We start from the raw sequence: 21,243 nt of genomic DNA, 5'->3' as shown, positions 1-21,243 counted from the left end.
CAGGACAGTGGTCTAGAGCAGAATAAGTTCTGTTCCAGTAATCACCTGATTTCGGCAAACTTTCATATTTTAATATACACTTTCAGCTAAAGTAATTTTTAGATTTTTAAGCTAAAAGATAATTACTTTGAGGTAAAGAAAACTTGAAAAATCATATGCATCCAAACCCTCCATGTAAAAAGGCACAACAGATTCAAGGAAAGAAGCGATTCCTCAGGGTATGACAAAGGGAAAAGCCACATGTTCATAGACCTGGGCAGCCTGTACGCATTGATCCAAACCGAGGAAGGCGAAAGACAGCTCTGGAGTATGCTTCACTTTCCATGGGGCCACTCCACCACTTTGATAAAACCTAAATGCAGTCATCTCTTGCTCTGCCCTTGCCCTTTTCTATTTACTGCCAGGAGAACCGGTGATCAGCCTAGCTAAACAGCAGAAGTCAGAGGAAGATGCTCCAAGCAACACAGAGATCCTTGCAGAAGGAACTTTGCTAAGTACAAACACTCCGCTGCTTCCCACATTATGGTCTCTCCGCTTTTCTTGCACCCAGTTGCTGGTGCTCCCGATTTTTCTCTGTTCTGGCATAACGTTACAGGTGCCCACTCTTTTCTTTCAGAAACATGACAGTTCTTTTGCTTCAGAAAGCCAACATACTACACGCCACAGAGCTGAAATGATGTTGGAAAAAACTGCCCAATGTCACGGAGCTCCTTTGAACCAGAGAACAAAACCCTGCAGTCAGTCATATAAACTGTGGAAAGCTCAAGGGTTTGTTCTGGTGCTGGTACCACAACATGAGTAGAGTCTGATGTCATACCATCTCATCAGTTTCCAGAAGACTGCTTAGGCTTTTGCTTTCCATCATGGTGCTGAGAGAAGGGTTATCACAAGCTGTGGGAGCAAAATGTTTAGGAAGCTGGAGGAGGTTTATGCCAGTCTCTTGTGATTCAACCATGCAGCTTAGAAGGCCACAGTTGTTCCTTGTGCAGGATGTCCCTTGGCACTACAGTTACTGCTCTTGCTCTGACAAGAAGGTGAATTGCAATTCCCTAGTAGCTTTTTGTGGCATGTTGAATTCCATCCTGCTTGTTGAAATGTACAGTTTAAAATGAGTGAAGAATAATGTTTGATAGGTTCTATTTAGCATGCACGTTCATCGATCTCAGGGGAACCTGGAATAGAAAGGTCCATGAGGAAGGTAACAATCCATAAAAATCAAATGTAACAGTGTGCCTAATACTTAGTGGCAGAATCAATATCTGAAAGACTTTCTGTTTTGATGGCTTTGAATGATGCCACGGAAACCTTACTGCTGCAAGGCTGATGAATGGAGTCAGCAGTGGTGATCTGACAAACATGGGTGAAAATGGACTCAGAATCTGGCCTCCCTGAACAAGCCTGACTTTAATCGTTTCGTTCATGAAGACAAAGTAACTACAGGAAATCTAGTTTTACCCAGAGCACTCCTGTTTCAATGGATTGGTCTTGTCATACATTGAAAATATGCTTTAGCCCACAAACTTCAGCATTTTCTTTGGAAAGGTTTGACTTAACTAGCTGACTTTGTTTGGAGATGCAACAAATTTATACCACACTTAGTATTCACTTCTGAAACGGCAAAACATTCTGTAGAATGTGGAACTTTCTGTTCCTGCCAGCTTTATTCTCACTTTCCTCTTTTGTGTGTGCTTGGGTTAAAAAAACTATCTGAATTAAGCACATTTTGATTTTTTTTGCAAGACAAAATTAATTTTGTGTTTTCCTCATATATCTTCATTATGGTGGACATAATTATCAGGCTATCCAAAGCAAACTCTTTGTTTAATGCATACAGAAGTACAAGTACATATGCTCTGCCTCATTATTTCACCATTTTCACTGGAAATATTAAAGAAAAGAGCTAGCTACAGCGTACAGTTGAGTGGATGAAGGACCTAGTCTTTGAAATTCATTTACCCAGATGTCTCCCTAATTATATATTATTTTTTGAAGTACTCAGCACATACTCTTCAGCATGACTAGCTTTCTTCTGTCTACCCATTAGTGGAAGCACCATTACATATTGCATTTGCTCTCAGATTAGCACAGTCGGTCTCCTCAGTACAGTGGAGCACTCAGAGAGATCAGCCAAGCAACAGTCTTTGCAGGCAGTGGCATTTCTGGTATCGATACCCGGCGGCTCCTGCCTCAGCTCTACCTGGATAACTCCCTCGGAGAGCACACGCCGTGCAAGCCTGTCGCTTTCCCCACCAGATGGCAATGCGACAGCAAGAGGCCTACTTCATCTGGTAGGAGGGAAGCAAACAGCACTTTCCTTGTTGCAAGTCATTTCCATGTGGAAATTCACCCTGTTGCAAGTCATTTCCAAGTCATTTCCATTTCATGGATGACGGATGTGCTTGGAAGAGTGTTCTTGCTTACTTCTTTCCTCCTCATCTTTTTTTTTTTTTCTTTTATTCAGTCTCTTGATTTTTTTCTACATTACCTACTGTTGTTTACAGCTAGCATGTTCATTTGTCATTTGTCTTTTCTATATTAAAGCAGGCTTTTATTTTCTCCTTTGCATTGTAATCATCCATAGCAAAGTATAATAACAATACTTACTATGTACACAAGGCTTAACATCTTCAAAGCACTGTAAAAAATATCCCCACTTCTGCGAGATAGGTAAGCAGAGTCAGCTCTGTGTTACAGAGAGAGCAAGAGAAGCAGTTAGGTAAGGAATGCAGCTAAGGAGAGACCAAATTAGCAGCAACCATGATTCGGAAGTTCTTTCCACTCTTAGGTGTTGACCGTTAGATAACACAACTCTGATGCTGTATTTACAGCTGTTTCTATTCGTTCTCTTTCAAATGTCCAAATCCAGGTTTTGTCTTTATTTTGGAAGGACATTTCTTACTTTCATTTCATTTCAGAATGCGATAGGATTTTTTTTCCCCTACTTGTATTTCAAAGCAGGATTCTTTTGCTGCTCAACTAAAGAAAGGTTCTTCTCGCTGGTACCTCTTTTTGTAGTTCAAAGCAGGATTTTTTGACTTCTTGTAGTTCAAAGCAGTGGTCTTTCTCTTGTAGTCTAAAACCAGGGTTCTTTTTAGCTCAACCCTAGATAATTTGTTCATCTCAGAGAATTAGATATGCTATACATAAGTATTCCAGACATTAACTCTTTCATTCAATACCAAGACTAATCACAGTCAGTTTCAAAATCTTACTGCTTCCCATCATCTCCTTTGGTTGTCTGTTTCTCTCATGACCCCTGACGTTTTCTATTTTGTATCTAATAGTGACGATATATTCAGTGCGGACACAGACATCCATAGTGCTTAGACCACGGTTTCAAATGGAGCTTCCATATTTGTCTGATTTTGGGAGGATTCCTTGTTTTGAGACACTGACTCGGCTAGAAAGACTTCCCCCCCTCCTCTGTATTTCTGAAGATGTACATCCTGACTTTTTTCCTGCTTTCTGAAGTGCAGCGGAGTTACTTTTTTGTGTTTCTTTTCCTCTGCTCTGACAGTCCAGAACACCAGGCTAATGGCTATAGCTAATGACCAACCATACGAGCAATGCAATGAATCCATTAACCTGACACATCACATAAGATACTGGCTAATACATACTGTACTTTGAAAAATGAACTTTTTTCTCTCACTTCTTCATACCGTCAGATGTTTTCTGCATATAACATAAATGGGATAAAAATTCTCTAATCCAGACAAACATTATTTTTTAAAAATGTTTCATGTTCTCACTGTGTATTTTGGGACAACCTAAAATTACCAAATGCAATTTGGAGACACTAGCTTGTTCCACTGATCAATTTTTAACCCTTACTTACCCTACTTTTCAAAATGTCTCTCTGTGGCATGTCCCTGGAAAAGATCTGTACTAACAGAGTTCCATGATACATTATAATGCTGTACAGAAATGGTAACGGAAATAACCGGGAAACATACTTTTAAATCTACACAGCTCTTAGAAGAGAGAAATGAAGCTAGAAAAACAGCACAATGGGGTCACTGGAAGAGATTTTCAGCTGTGGGCTACCTCCTTGTTTGCTTGTTTCACCTACCAATTGCACCTTGTGCCCTTTGGCCTGAGTGATAGTATCTAGCGAGGAGGAGGAGGAGGAGTACCTACAGACCTGACACGGCAGAGGCAGAACGGGCCCTGCAAATTAACAGAGTTTTTTCAAACTCTGCTACACAATATATGTGAGGGTCTTTGCTTTTCCATCTGCAAAATGGGTTTGATAATCTCTGTTTCCCTGAGAGATGATAGAAACTTCTTATTTCAGTTAGTCATACCCTCAACTGGTACAAAAGTGGTGCGGCTCCATCTATCGTGAATCTATGCTATCCTTATATGGACCATGTAACAGAAATATATTCTGGTCTTTGATTAATAATACATAAAGTGGTATCATTTTAAGCAGGGAAGATTAAAAAACTAGAACTCCTTAAAGTGATTTACAGTTCTGGCAATTGAAAACTTTTACTACCTCACTGCGTGTGCTGTAGTCTCAAAGAGCGAGTGCTCATCCGGTCTCAAATGTCACCACGCCATTAAAAACAAGAGGCCTTGGGATTCCCCACTGTGCGACTGGGACTTTAACTTCTTATATAGTTGTTCATTTCGTGTCTGCTTGTGTGCTGAAAATCCAGTCTCAACAAATTTAATTTTTTCACCTAGTACTCCCTCTGCTCCTTTTTGAAGAAGAAAAAACAGATTTCCTGCGAATTGGCTAGGAGCTCTGTTAGCTTTCCTCTCTCTCTGGAGGAACGCATTTTAGTCATGGGAGTGCAGCTGATAATGGCTGTAGAAATAACACTTCAGCTCAAAGTTTCTTTAAGCACTACTTTGTCTGTCACCTGAGTATTCTCAGGAGTAAAAACTGTTATTCTACCTGCACTGAAAAATGTGTGTGTTTTTGAAAGCGTTTCTCTCTTACCCACAAATATGCACACACAATACCTACCTCTGCTGAGCAAAAGCACTTACACTTATCAGTATACTCCTGTTTAAGTCCTCCCCACAAGTTTCCCCTATTCCTTCCTGCTTTATTAGTTACAGAGTTGTTATTTTCCAGCCAGAATATCCCTGCCATTTAATATGTGGGAATGCAAAGCCAATCTTCTGTCTTGTCTGACAGAATGAGGGATTGGGTCCCCAGAAAGATAGAAAAATAGACAGAATCGCTGTGTCTAGTAGCACCATTGACTCAATAGCTTTATCTACCAACCTTTGTATCTCCATTTAGTGCAAAGCTAAGAAATGGTGTTAAATCATTTTGCATCAAATACTCTTTAAGCTAATATATTCCTACCTCCCAAAAGAGTCGCTGTGGCAGTGTACATAGCTGCCATGTTCTTTATGCCTCTTGTAAAATATCAGGCTCTTTCATACATGGATGGATAAAGGAGATGTGGAGAGATCTAAGATAAACACCAAGGAATCTAGTTTATTCCTCTGCACGTTATTCCATAGCTGTATCTACATGAAAATAGACAGCTTACTTTCACATACCCAGCTAACTGTCCAGAATCTTTGTTTTTGCAAGTGTAGCTGTGCCTAGGTGAATGCAACGTAAAACAAAATAAATACAACATTAGTAGTGGAGCTAGATCTAGTGAGTTCACAGGGAGTTTAATTTGATGTAACATAGTTGCTGACGAGGCTGAAGTTCCCCACTGACATGCATGGTTCAAGCCTATGAAGCGTGTATGTAAAGGGCTGAGGACCTCCACACTGACAGTGTTCAAATTTCACAGACCGAACAACTCACCAGGAAAGAACTGGGGCCTTGTTTCCCGACAGCTCTCTGCAAGGTGACCTGAGTGTTGGTATGAACTACAGCTCTCACAGTGACGTCCCCTGGTCACTGTGGAAACCTTTTCCAGTAAAAGGCCATCAGCACCACGGTAGGTGAGAGACGGTGGGAGCTGCCTGGGAACTACCGTAAGACTGTTCCTGGATGGGGTAAGATGGATACCCTGCTTACCTTCTGCCAGGAAACAGCCCCTCTATTCCTCTCCTCACCCATCGCTCTGGCTAGCTCTCAATGCAGTGCTTGCAAAAGTATGTCTGAATGACTCATTTGCAAAGAGGAATTTATCAAATTGATTTAGTCTCATTTCCTGTTTGTGGGACTATCCACATGCAAGTCACGATTTCCTCAAATGTATTCATTATCCAAAGTTAATTTTGTTTAACCACGTGGACTGAATATGAACTGTTCTCTGTGTTTGATCTCCCTTGCTCCAAAAAGATTGGCAAACAATTGTAGGAGATCAAATCTATCATGTGGCTTCACTTCTGCCTCTTGACCGAGTGAAAGCAGTGTTGGATGTGAAAGCTGCAAAAAGGGGGTTTACAAAAAGGGACGCCTTTCATGTGACTGCAGGAATGAGAAGAACAGGATGGCTCCGGCTCTCACAACTTGCGTAAATGACCGCTGGCTGGCACGCACAGGGGGGGTCAATAGCATCCCTGGGAGAGATTGCTGCCTTGTGCTCATTTCAGTGACTGACATCCCCAAGCAGATCTTTTGTCAGCATAGACCAAGGTTGAGCCACTGAGGAACTGGTCCCCATGCCTAGTCCGGCTTGTTCACCTCTTTGCTGAGAGCTTATAAAAATTATTTTTGCCTCACAGTAAACTACAACATATCTTTTTTAAATACCATTATATAACTTTTTTCTGTGTCTGACTCATCTCTCTGTTATGTCACTGTTACATTAGTAAATGCACCGAAGACGTTCCTGATTTAAACAAACAAGCAAAAGGGCAATCAGTCCCTACATACTCAGGCAAACAATCCAGAAACTGAATTATAGATAGGCCTAAAGTAAATGTATGAATGTGTTCAAGCTGATTTGTTGACTCAGTTCTATAAACACCTCTTGGATTTTAATCTACACTCTTCTGTTTTTTCTGGTTTTATGCATCATTCTATTTTTTTACAATTCATCTTTTGTGTTAGATTTCTTCATGTGTTTTGTCATTCAGAGGCTTATGAATGCAGCACATTTCAAGATGTGGATGTGATATATATCTTTTTCTCAGGAAAAATAAAAAATAAAAATAAAAATAAGCATAAAGAGTGAAGAATATGTAAAACACAGCAACAGCGGCATCTGCAATAACAAAAGCAACAAGACTTGCTATTCATATCTGAACCAATCCCACATTTCCCATTGTGTTTTACTGAGGCATCTGATTTTATCGAGGCACTGTCTGCACTCTCCTTGGTGTCCATCTCCACTGTGGGGTTGGTCTGCTGAGCCTTCCTGCCTCCTCCATTGTCACTAAAATCAAGTTAGACCTGCCAGTCAGAGTCTATCGACGGATTTAAACAGCTAGTGTAATTGCTTCCTTTACCTCACCATCTTCCCAAACTTAAAAACATCAAAAAACCCCTAGAGTTTTTGTTTTCAGGGGACGAATGGGACACACCAGCTTTTTAAGACTGAGAACAGCATCCGAGTCCATGATACTCAACTCTTAAAATTATCAACCCCTAACGCATATGGAGGGAGTGGGGGTGGGGGGAAGCACTTGGGAGAGAAAGCAGTTTCAGAGTAGCAGCTTAAAAAGAAACAGGCAGCTATTTCTAGCAAAAGAAAAAGTAAATTGTATTGATTTTACAAGGCACAACTGTGATGGGTATATGGATGTGAAAATCAACTTGGATGAAGTGTTTACCTATTTGTCCTTTAGTTTGTATGTCTGCATTTTCTTTCCCAAACAAACAGTCCCTCAGTCCTTCCTTCCTCTTTCTTTCTGTCTTACGTCCATCCTAACAAACCAACAAATATTTAAACTAGCAAACAAATATTAGTAAATTGTTGCTGCTGCCCATGACACTAGGTGTATAGCACTGCACTCCAGTATGTCAGAGCAAACCCAGTTTGAATAAAAAACAGGTAGCAAGCCATTGGATTTGCATTTAACCTATTTTACATCTGCTTAACACCAGCACAACCGAACAATTAGGTCGCTCATTTGTACAGTATATCTAACTGTATTAGATTGGTGGCTTATCTAATTACTTTCGTATGCACTGGATTTTCATGCATGTAGATATTTTCTGGCTTGATCCTAATTGCTTCATTTAGTTCCATAAATCAATTTTGGCTATAGATTGTTTTATCTAAAATGAACTAGATATAGAAGCAGATACATTTTGTATTACTAATTGTTTAGCCACATGTCCTAGATATAGCATCTCAAGTTTTTAACTCCAAATTGAAGGCTAGCTCTTTAGCTCCTTTTTTTTTTTTTCCTTTTTCCTGAAGTAAGTTTGGGAGCTAGGCTTCATTAAACCCCTGAAATAAATGACTTTGACAAGATCTCAACTAATTCTTCTCCCAGACCTTTTCTTGGAAGGGTGGAACACAGTGCCTCTGTGGCTCATACTTAAACTCTCCTCTTCTGTTTTGTTTTTTTTTTCCAATCCATGTCACTTTTATCTAGCACCCATCCTACATGTGTGACAAGCAGCTGAAACTAGGCTGTTGTTGGTTTCTAAATATACATCACTGTGTGAACACTTTCAAACAAGTACTGGTCCTCCAGTGAAGTGATGAATTCAGCTGCTAACCTATTAGACCCATTCCATTAAAATCATTGCAGGATCCATTTTAGACACATACGACCTTAAAGGTACCTAGTTCTTCCTCCTGCCAGGGCAAGGCCGCCTCTTACAGTGTACTTACCTTCCACTGCTTTTCAGACAGCTCAAGAAATAGGTCCTTTAGTACATTTCAAGAGAAACACTTCGCTTCTGATGGGAAGTGATATTTAGTTTGAATTCTCTTAATATTACATTTAAATTATTTTCTATCCAGTGACACACTAACAAATCTGCCTACTCTATCTCCTCGATGTTTGGGATCAGTATTTCACGACTATTTGGAAGTTCATTAGGACACACCCCTCGCTGAGCTAAGAAATGCCAAATCCTGTATAAAGCTAATTGTCCCCTTGCCAGCATATCCTGAGAAAAAGGATGATACAGGAACAGACATGTAAATATCATTCATATTTGTTTTTCCTGAAGACTGTGAGAAACTTGGGCATGTTCTTCCAGACTGCATGCAGTCATCTCAAACTCTTTGAGGCTGATGATACACTTCACAATGGCACTGAGGCAAAACAGCAACACCCTTACTGAAGCCAATGGCTTTTTCAGGCCTATTTAAAACCTGCAAGAGAGGAGGAGATCAGGAACAAAAGAAATACATAAGGTGCAAATGAAGACAGAATTTGGATGAAGTTCTATTAACTTTTCTTTTCTGGTTTGAATTTCATTTTATAATTTCCTGCTCACAGTTCCATTCTCTGTTCTATTTCTCTCCTCAGTGGTGTTTGAAGTTCCTTCCAAGCCAGGGTCTTTTCAGCCAGTTTCAGTCCTTTTGACTGCACTTACATCCAAGTCATTTTGAATTGTTGTTATTTTTTCTATTCAAGAAAGGTTATGCATGGCCAGTCTGGAGTTTCTAGGACAAAAGTCAAACCAGCTGCCCGCAGATTTCTCATATTACTTGCTGTTTATATTTGAAATCTCACAGAAAAGGAAAATTATTTTCTGCACAGTGCATCTGGGAACAATTGATAGATTTTATGAGACCAGCAGAAACTCCAGGTGTATTTAGGCACATTTTGGAACACTGTAACAAAGGCCTGACCCCAAGCCTGCTGAAGTAAATGGAAGAAAATTCCCACTGATTCCTGTGGTCTCTTTGGATCAGCCCCTTAGTTACTTAAGCCAAAGGACACATTAAGGCACTTCAGTAATTAGCAATGCCTGACTTCTTTGCCAGTGACACAACCTCTGGGGGCAGCATATGTACTCTGTCTTTTCTGACTTACTCAGCCTTAAAGCAGGGGCATGTAAAACTCATTTGATATAAGGACCTCAAAGTGGTTTTAAAGACTCAGTGCAGCTCTGCTGGCCCTGTGGCTTTGGAGGTTCTATATGGACCTAAGGTGATCAAGGATGGAAGAGGAGCACTGACTACTGCTCCTTCTGTGCATATGAGATTCATACACTCACGCTTTGTGTCAATAAGGAAGCTGCAGAGAATAAAGCACCAAAGGCTAAAAGAAGAATTTTCACTGAAGACAGTAAGCAAAATGATGAATAATGCTGAATTTATGCACCAGGTTTGTTTCACAGAAGCCCTCACTTGGCTTGTTTCTTATTATAACATGACTTTTTGCTGCCATGCCAACTTCACGATCCTGGACCAGCTTGTTTCTCAATCTAGAGCAGCCCACCATGCAGGTGAGCAGCCTCTGGCACATTGCATAGTATCTAGCATTGCTGTCAAGACTCCTTATAAAATATACTGTGTCCTAGTCTCTTTCCTCTTTTACTCCAGACTGTATCTGTGTAATTCTGTGGAAAATTATGGAGTTACTTTCCAAGTAATGTGGGTAAGGAGAATCTGGGAAACACCATTTAGCCATATTTGATATAACTTTTTTAAAAAATATGCCATGTATTCTTAAAGATTTTATGCAGGTTAGCAAGAAAATTGATAAGTTATATAATAAAAAACTGCAAAGAGAAAATTGAGAGATATAGGCATGTACTCAAAGGTACATCTTCAGCTGAGATTTGGAAGAAGACGGAGAGTTCATAAGGCAAAGAACTATAGGGAATCAGTTTCAGATGTCAGGAACGGCAGTAAAAAAATGCATCATGAACCACAACTGGTGAGCTGTACAGCGACAAAATGAAAATTCAGCTGTAAGACGAGTATGAAAAACAAGGACGATGACTGAGAAAGAAAGAACCCAATAAAATATCCTGGGGCCAGGTTTGTGTAGAGCTCAAGGAATACAAAGTCCAAGTGAGAAATAAATAGGGAGCTCACAAGAGAGGCAATGCTGTCTGTTTGAGAAAGTGAGTAAAGGCCCAGGAACCTGCTGCTTGGGAATGCCATGGCAGAGAGAAGTGAACTAGCCGAGGCAGGTATACCAATAACAGGGCAGAGGAATCCAGCAGGCATAAAAGCAAGCGAAGGCAAGCTTGAGCAGTGCTAGGTAATTGCAATGTCAGTAGGGTGCACGCTGTTTTCCCCGGGAAGAGATTGCTTTGGAGCACCTATCTCTTTACAGATATCTTTGTAGTATCACTCCATTATCACAGTACCCCACAAGTTTAAAGACCATTATTTATACCTAGAGATCATCATACCAAAGGTACAGATCTAGGAACGGAGGCACAGAATCAGATTGTTGCACTGCATATGTGCTTACTTGGAGCATGATGGAGGAGCTGAGCAATGCTTGTGCATGGATTGAAATTGCTTCTTTTCCTCAGACTTGCCATACAAACAAATGAGCTGTCTCTCTCAGTCCACAGTGCTGCAAATGACCAAAATATCCAATAAAAATGGTATAGATATATAATTTTTGGTTTAGTATTGCCCCAGGCCTGATCAGAGGGATTGAAAATGCTGGGCTTTTCCCATCAGCACTGAGGGCACTTCAGGAAGTGAGAGGTCTTTCCTTCAAATGGTCAAGACACCATGGTGTTACATTTGAAATTATCTCTGTCTGTCTCTTTTCAATTAAAGCTGGTCATAGCTGACCTATTCTTTATTAAATGCTAATCCGTAGCTGCTTGTGAGAGACCAGCAAATTCAGGGTCTGGACTTGAATCCCAACCAGCTCCACTCTATTAGGCAATGATGCAGGAAAAATGCTGTTTGCCCCCATGCTAAGTCTGTTTCTGTAATTATCACCCTGTGATGTGAAGGTTCACAATTAAAAGAGAATGGAGTTTTAAAAACGGCTAGTTAGTGTTTCTAGCCACTGCTGGTACCAATAATATAACTTGTAGCCAGTGTCTTTTCTGTAAAAACATCCTTTTTTTTTTTTTTTTTCCTTTCCCTAGGAAGCAGTCCAGTTAGGGAAGAATTAGCATTGAAATATATGAATATTTTATGTCTAAGGTATGATAGGCATATATTTATTCACAAAATGTTTCTCACAGCTCAGCATTTATGCTGTTTGCTCTGCATTTGACATCATCTGAATAATACGAAAGCTCCCAGGCATATCATACTTGACAAAACTCATGCTTTTCTACTCAATTATGCCACAAAATTTTCAGACTTATATCCTTCCACTAATTCAGCTTAGCAGACTTAAAAAAATTAAATATCACATTATTCCTTGCAGCTTTTTATTCAGAGAACCTCATTTTGTCTTCTTTATGCCTTCATGTTTGTCTGAGGACTTGTGGTTGACTCACATAAGGTTGACTAGGCTATACACATTATTTTCTTTCCACAGTTCAAGTCCAAAATAATTTTTGATACAAGTATTTCTTAACATAGTAAAGAGAATCCTTCATTTAAGTGTAATGAGATATGGTCCATGAATGCAGACCGGGAATTTTACCCTCTTCTTTGAACTGTTAAAGGAAACAGAGTTCCTTCACTGTTTCCTTCTAGTGCATTGGGTAACAAGTGCTTCCTCTACACATCCTTCTCCTATTCTTTTATTCTCTTTTTCTTCTCAACACTATCCAAAAAGCAAACATCCTCCTGAAGAGAACTTTCTTCCTTGCACCGTTTGAAGTTTCCCCTACTCTATTTCCTCATATCCTTGCCCTATTTCTTCATGATGTTTTCATGAGGCAATGCTATTTCAACAACATAGAAGTTATCTCTCAGGTCAAGGACAATGCGGGTTCCCCGGCATCACTGTTGCTGAAAGAGGGACCAAGTGATGATCTCTGCAGAGTAGCTGCTACTTCTTGTAATCAGCAAGGATCCTTTCGAGATGGTTTCTTCAGCTCTGAGGTTCTCCATCATAGACTGAGTGCAGAAGAACTGATTCCTCCACCTGAGTGCAGAAGAACTGATTCCTCCACCCAGCCTTTTCAGATTCTCTACCGTATCAGACATGACTTGTCTAAAGACTTTCTGAGGCCATGTAAATGACAGGATATAATACATATCATGAATTGTTGCTGGAGGACATAACTGTGCCTTGGTTAGCTGGCAGAGCTAGTTAGAAAATAACACAATTTGACAGCAGTCTCCCCACCTAGGACATGTATTTATCATGCAAGTTCACAGCAGACGACTGTCACATTCTGACACTCCTTCTTGTGAAAAAATGGGGCTCTTGGCTGGGCCTTGTTAGCAGTGCTTTTGTATGCATTTAACCTAACGGGCGGCTGGAGCAGAGCAGTCCAAGACAAATATTGGTGAGGAGACTCATTGTGATTTCCTCTAGTACTTAACATTTTTGTGGATCTACTAAAAGTCAGATGAACGTTTTAAAATCCCATAAAATATGAAACTTTTGCTTTCCCGGGTGTTGCTGCCAGAAGTTATTTTCCCTGTTTCAGAACCATCATGAATCTCAGAGCTTTGAAAGACCGGCCAAGGAGGACAAGTTTTCTTAAGGCAAAGACATAGTCTCACATTTGTAACTGTCAACCCAGATATGATAGATGAGTCCAAATCCAGATGCACTGCTCCCTACTTTTTTTTTAGCCCCTCTCTCAGCCTTTCAAAATTCCTTATTTCAGGCATTTGTTTGATTTGTCACATTATTTGATTCAAGAACACTTAATTTACAAAATTAAATAACGGTGTAGGTTTTGTCTGTATTCTTGGTAAACACATACTTCATGAAGTATAACTTTACAGTGTACCTACTACTGTTAAAATGTACATCATCACAACAGTAAGACTGAGTAGTTCTTTAGTTACCTATGGATCATCTGAATGGCTGACATTACAATTTAGGCAGAGTTACTACTTTCTAATTGGAAATACAAGCAACAGAGTAAATAAGCATGCAAGATTTCTACAGTGGTTTTATATACAAGATTTGCATACAAGCAGTGGCTAAGAATCACCTGAAAAATAGCTACAATGGCCTGTAAACTGGCTATTTAAGATGCAGATACATGCATATGATACTAGAGTCAGATGGAATATTTATAGAACCCACTACTTATTTGTATATGCATGCATATAGCTTGAAGAAAAACATTAGGTCTCAAATGTCAGGGTTTTCTTTTGTTTGGGGAGGGTGTTTGACATTTAGGACATTAAAATAGCTGCATGCAGGATCTATGTTTATTAGATTTTTTAAAAACTTGTACACACAGTAATTTCAAACATATAAATAATATATTTAACAAAAGAAATGCAACTATATGACTGCTCTTCCCTGCTCATTACGAAGTGGAAAACGCTGATGTTCAGTCTGGTGTTTACAGTACAGACCTATTCTGTTTAGCTTACATTGACACATGTGTTGAGAGTAAACAAGCTTTACTCCAAATAGCTCATGAAACTAGTGACACTGTCCTCAAGAGATGTGAAAGGCATTGTGCCATCACTTTTATACACTGACTTCTTACTTACATGTCAGGATTCAGTTCACATCCAAAAGACCAAAATGTGCTCGTATAGGACTATTTGACTGCCCACCTTATAACGCTGTTTCTGCAAAAGCTAAGAGAAGGCAGGGATGGGTGTCAAATTTTTTGTGTGGTGTGATTTGTATTTTGAGGTCAAGAAGTCAAGTGTAAATACTGTTCACATTGCTCCTAAAGAGAGGGTCTGGATAATTTTTAATCTACAATGTCTACAAATAATAGATTGGAAACAGTACTTCCCATAAACAATTTTTAAATCAAGTACCAGAGTTCTCTACCTCACATAGACATTGGTTACCGGGTGACCTGTGAATCAGTTAGCAGGAATGTAAGTTGTATAGGACTACTTTAGTTAGGTAATTTCCTGTCCATTTTCTTCTCCTTCCAAAATGTAAAAAATTAAAAGGATATTCCAATAAGCTTTCATTAAAAAATAATTATAAAAAAGTAGCTTGTATATAGTTTTCAGATAAAATTTCATCTTATCATATTTCCTGCCACAGCTCACGCAAAGTATTTTGCAAATCCTCACAATGAACTTCTTATAAATATCTTGCTTATACACATCTAAAGGGTGGGTGTCAGGAGGATGGGGCCAGACTCTTTTCAGTGGTGCCCAGAGACAGGACAAGGGGCAATGGGCACAAACTTGAACCAAGAAATTCCATCTCAACATGAGGAAAAACTTCTTTACTTTGAGGGTGGCAGAGCCCTGGCACAGGCTGCCCAGAGAGGTGGTGGGGTCTCCATCTCTGGAGACATTCAAAACCCGCCTGGACACGCTCCTGTGCAACCTGCTCTAGGTGACCCTGCTCTGGCAGGGAGGTTGGACTAGATGATCTCCAGAGGTCCCTTCCAACCCCTACCATTCTGTGATTCTGTGATTCTCAGAACAAAATTCTTCTCCTGTTAGTCCTGCCATCACCAACTTGCACACCTTTCCCTAGTACCACATATGAACATGTTTGTTTGAGGGTTGTTATTATTTTTAGAACCACACAACACAATTCATCACAGTGGTGTTATCAGACATAAAATAAGAGCAGAGACAGTGCGCAGGATGCACCAAGAGCTAACCAGTACTAGAAAATGGAGGATTTCAATCAGAAGTTTTTACTAGCAGGAGAATATACTTTTACAGTACTAGCAACACTTATCCTGACTATAAAACAATGTATTTCTAGTCTCTGATTCCTGGCATACAAAAGATTTCATTTAATTAATGTAACACATATTCTGATACATGAACATTACACATTTCTTTTGCCTTTTGTTTGAAGGCCTATTCAAAATCCACTGGCTATTTAGTGTACTTAAAAGTGATTTTTAAAATAGGTTTTCAGTCTGTGTTTTTCTGGTGATCTAGACAGCCTGTAAGATTGGGAGACCTAGTTCTTGCTCATAGAATGAACAAGCCACAGGATTACTACTGTTTTTCTCATTCTGTTCTTGTTCAGTGTGAAGGAAAAACGTAAGTCATCCTGTATGTTATAAAATATTATTTTTATCATGAGATGTTATTATACCTCCTTTATCAACTACAAGATGAGTATCTCATCGTCAGTTCAGTCACAGCAGTGTCATGCTTTGTAGTCCTATAGCTTACCAGGGACACTCATAACACAAACAGAACCCCATGACACTACTGTATGTAAGTCTTTGCTACAGCCCTATGAGTTACTCTGATATGCTTTTGAATCTGATCTTTACACTTCCCTTCTTACAATCTCTTTCTTTTTGTTACTTCATACAGACCATTTGCCATTAGAGGCACTTTCCAGAGATAATGTTCCTCCACTTATAACGTCTTGGATCCAAACAGCTCCCAAAGCATATTACCAACTGGCTTTATTGCACAAATGAGCTACTCAGAACTACTTTCTTTTGGAGTATAGCCATATTCAAAGGAAAACGCTTCCGCTGCTTGACACTGCACTACTATCTTAAGCAAACCTTCAAAACTGGTTGCTTACACTAGGCACAGCTCTGAGCGAGAGGTGAGTGTAAACATCCCAGAAATAGCCCAACTGAGCAATGAACTCATCAGTACATTTTCATGTCACAGTTTCTGCATAGGGAAGTATTTTAGTAATGGTGTCTTCTGAGGACACATTCATTCTCCTTTTACTCTCCCATGCTCTGCTTTGGTAGCAACCAAAACTCCCAAGAGATAATGAGGAATATGACATGGCTGCACAGCTTCTGCACAATGCAGAACCCTGATTCTTACGAGGTTATCATATAAAGACAGGCTGGGTCCATGGAAGCAAGCAAGGATGCTCCTACAAATATCGTCATGCTATATAGAAGCTATTTCAGCAAGAAGACAGAGGTGATCTCTGGGGAGAGACTTCTTAATTTTCTTTCATCCCAAGTTAATTCCCTTAGAACCCGGTTTGATGCTTCTGAATTTGACCCTGAATTACCAGTAGCAATCAGCCTGTGTTTGGGACTGGAGAAGGTCCAAGTGCAGTCTGGTGGAAAGTCTGGCTTTTGGGAGTACTGCAATGATGTGAGTTGCAGTCATGGCTTTTCTTCCAATTCAGAGCTTACATGAACTAGATCTAGAGACTAAAGTCCTCTGGTTTTAATTCTTCTTCACTGAGCTAATAAAAAAACCCCAAACAACACAAGGTGAAGCACATTCAGAAGGAAGATTTGCAATCTGCATCTCTTAGGATCATAGATTACATTTGCCCTGGAAGATTCAATTACGCTCCTGCTTGAGAAAAATACTGTAAAGTAAGGTTTATTTCGTGCACGATTCTTTTTTCAACAGGAAGTAAATCACTGCATATTACTTCTAAGGAGACAGTCTGCAAAGTCTGATAGTTTGTAGTATGCTAAAGCTAGAATTCAGGAGTTTTTAATTATATGTTCCTGTTCTACTGGAAAAGTTTATTTTTGTAGTAAATGGGAATTGGTTAGGGAAGACTTTATATTTGTTCAAGTACATGATCTTATACAACTAGTGTTTAACAGTTGTGTGAACTAAAAGTAAAGAAACTGCTATAGCAATAGATCCAAATTTAACTGAGATGAACCTCAGAGACAGCAGTACAGATTCAACGTAAAGATCTCAAAGCACTGCCTCAGCAAAACTCTTTCTATTGCAAAAAATACAAATAAAATCCTTCCGTGAGGAATGACTAGTCATGCTTCTCTACCAAAGGATGAACGATAGCTTGCATGCAGCTGGGGAAGCAGGAAATAAGCCTCGTCCTTAAGGAATTTAAGGAAGGGGAAACCTCATTTTCCTATGAAGATCATTACTTCAATGGCTGAAGGTAAACTGCAATCTGATGTGACATGTTGATGAACAAAGAACTAAAAGTTTGGTGTGGAACACGTTACGCATAATTAAATATGGATCCTTACTGATCAATAGTGAGTGTATAATTACGTTTCTCAAGGTTAGTTAGGCAGGGTGTTGTGAGGAGACACAATGAATAGAGACAAGTAGACAAACTAGAGAATCAAAGATGTGCTCTGCAGCTCTGTGGAGGCTATTTGCAGTCAGTCTTGTCATACTTGAATGGCTCACACTGAAATTTTTACCAGTAGTCTCATTAAGGAGCCACCAACCAAGGTTAAGAACGCCTCCAAGACGAGGCAAATCCATTTAAGCAATGCTGCAAAACCATACTGGCACTATTGGCTGTGTCTGTCTTATTCCAGGATATCTCCGCATTTCTACACTTTGAATAGTAGTAAACAGAACCAGATCGGATTCCTTCAGAGAGTGAACATTGCTTTCTTAAAACAGGTTTGATAAACCCATCTCTTTAAAATGGTAACATGAAAAGTGTTTAACATTCAAGAATAAAATGCTAATTTCCCTGATGCAAGGTTCTATCGCAAGCCTAAATCTTAGCTACTAGACACAATTACCACAAAAAATATTTAGAAATGCTTTAAAGAAAATGACTAAGCAATGTGATAATTTGAAGATGTCAAGTAGGCATACAGGTGTCACTCTGCCCATCAGACAGAAATACCAAGCAATATAATTGAGTACTTATGCTAACTTTGGAGTTAAAAAATCAACACCTGAAATGCTCTCCTCCCACAAATTACATCTATTTTAAGAGAATTTATGTGCAAGTAACTTTGAAACTTTTATTTTTGTCATCTTTTGCCCAGCCATTTGGATCCTATTAATTTGAAAAGAATCCTACATCCATGTGGCCCCTCTCAATGGCAAGGGAGCTCCGTGCAGCACCCTGAGAGCGCACACACCTCCCTTCTGCCCCTACCAGCACTACCTCGCATCACTGATGCAGGCTAACCGCAACATTGACTGAGAATGCATAAAACCTCTGATGAAGTGCTGAGGCTGTGACATACACAACTTTAGGGTAAGATTCTGTAAACGTTTACCTATAGCTCACTTTAATCGGAATTCCTTTAACCAAATTCTTACAGGAGCTACAATCAAAATGCTGGAATTTCCTTCAAATTTAAGTTAATAAGAAGAGATGCAGGGAAGGGGAAAAAACTGATCAAGTTCAAACAGCGCCAATGAAGGCAGTGGTTTTCCAAACAGGCCTGGATGGATTTTTGGTATGATTTTTTTGCATGAAAGCTCAATCATCATCTCTGTAATTGTACAAAGAAAGACATATTCTACTCATACTGATTGAACTTGACAGAAACCCCAAAAGCACATATACAGTGTATAATACCTACACTGAACTTACTTAAGAGAGTAAGAGGAAAAAATATCAAGTGGATAGAGCTTTAAATGAAGATTTCACTTTTACCCATCTGCAACTGTATTGGCCTGAGCAAACCCTCTGTGAATTTTTTCCTTAAAAACAAACCTGTTACTTGTGGGTTTTGTGTACCTTTTTGAGATTTCCTGATGTGTAGACACTGAAAGTTACTCCAGATTTACAGCAGATTTTTACCAAAGAGAATTTAAGCCACAAGGATGCAAGATAGTAAATATTTTCTCACACAAACAATTTTTATTTACCTAAGCCATAAGAGTAAGTTCACCATGATTGCTAAAGTAAACAAAAGCCACTTAGAAATCAGACTGCTTCAGTCTCAGTCCTTTTGACTCAACCCTTCTCTCTTGAAAATTTCCTATAAATTTATAGTAACTGTTTTGTTTTAGTAGCATACCTTCATATTAGCACCAAAACTGAACTAGAATTTGTTCATCATCATTTTTTCCAAGCAGTACTGTTCATGAATTTTGCTAAGACTGGCCTATAAGCAGAAAAAGTACTGGAATAACTGTACCAATAAATGCATTAAATTTGATAAAGCACAGACTTTACATTAAACAGTAAGGTTTTCCATTACATGCATATTCTCTCCCCACTGGACATGGCTTTGCTGTGTGAGGTACAGAGCACGCAAACCCTTCACCCCAGCCCAAGAGGGCAGGTGCCGGGTACTCCTCAGCTAGCAACTGATTATATGCTGATACAAAAAATAAATGTAAGTAACAAGAGCTGTGTGCATCCCAGAGTAAACAGCTTCTTGGCCCACAATCTTCTGAGAAGCTGTTTACGAACAATAAACCGGAGGATATGTTTCTGAGGTAGAGGAAAATCCCTCATAAATATGAATGGAACATCATCTTTATTTAATTTTCCTTAGAAAACAGATACAGAGTTTGATTCAGAAGTGATTAATAAAACTGCCTAAATTAGATTCTGTCACTCTTAATCTAAGCATATATAAGGGAGTCTAAACGGATATAAATTTGATATCACAGAGACGAAAATTGTTTTACTTCAAAGAGACTGGCAGGACCCTGACCACTGGGTTAGCTCTGAGCGCCCGTGTCCGATCGGGGCCCAGGGGCTGTGAGCAAGACTTCGCCCAGACTCGGGAAGGAGAGGAGCCGGTGGATTTCACTCATTACTCCACCGAGAGGCCTCAGTGCAGAACTGTATCACCTCATTTGTCAGCCAGACTGGGGTTCCTGTTCAAAGCTCACAGCTTGTTTTACAGCACAGTTTAATTTCTACAAATCCAAACATTGTCCTTCCCACCTACCAAGACCAGAGCTGACTTTTGATGCAAAGTCTGGGCATGTTAATAACAATCAAGGTAAACCATTTTCTCGCAGTTCTTACCTTACCTCTAAGATATCTGTTGCTGTCATGAATTTTTGCAGCAGAAACACACCAGATCCTGGACACTGGAAAAGAGAGGAAAAAATTCGTGTCAAGAGTTTTGTTCTAAAAAGCACTTGAAAGTTTTAAATGCTGCTACACAGGCTATTCTCTTACTGAGCTGAGCCTTAAAAAACCTTTTCTTTCTTTTTTCAAAGTTTTGAATTAGACAACCAAGCGTGTTTCAATTGCTTTTGAGCTGCCTGTGAGTGTATAGTAATAGCAAGGCCAGTCCTCCAATACTGCTCGGCTGATGAAAGTGAGCATCACTCTCATTTGCCCTCATTCAGGAAAAGTCTTAATGGGAAGCAGAGCTCAAAAGAAATTGTCACTTTGAGAAAAATGGCTATGTGGGGAAGAGCACTTTTGTTAATAGTAATTGGAGGACGTACTGCAACATCTTTTCCAATTGTCTGAAAGTCAGGACAATCCAGAGCCCCATTTACCCCCATTTTCTACCAGAGTAATTCCACTGACTGCATTGTAACGGTCCCTACTTTACACCAGTGTTAGCAAGAACAGGATTACACTCCTGCGCTGAAGTCCCTAGTAAAGGTGCAAACGTTTAAAATCCAGAGAGAGCAGATGTTTAATTCAAGGCCCACATTATGTCTAGAGTTCAAGGCTCTGAGGATGAGGACAAAAAATAAAAAGACAAAAGAAACGTTATTTTGACTTAGTGTCTCACTG

At 39.6% G+C, this 21,243-nt stretch overlaps 1 long non-coding RNA gene across 1 annotated transcript in view; it reads right to left on the bottom strand.

Annotated features, from left to right (window-relative positions):
* Positions 1-623: 623 nt before the first annotated feature.
* Positions 624-21,243, bottom strand: part of LOC141744029 (uncharacterized) — a 31,861-nt gene continuing 11,241 nt past the window's right edge. Inside the window, exons 2-4 of the long non-coding RNA XR_012587317.1 lie at positions 20,520-20,579; positions 2,605-2,683; positions 624-1,172 (exon numbers count right to left, since the gene is read on the bottom strand). This is a non-coding gene — a long non-coding RNA (uncharacterized LOC141744029). The remainder of the gene's footprint in view (positions 1,173-2,604; positions 2,684-20,519; positions 20,580-21,243) is intronic.

Source organism: Larus michahellis, chromosome 5 (genome assembly GCF_964199755.1).
Source record: "Larus michahellis chromosome 5, bLarMic1.1, whole genome shotgun sequence".
NCBI classification, from domain to species: Eukaryota; Metazoa; Chordata; class Aves; order Charadriiformes; family Laridae; genus Larus; species Larus michahellis.
The sequence above is the reverse complement of the archived record's forward strand: the minus strand, read 5'-3'. Positions and strand labels throughout refer to the sequence as shown.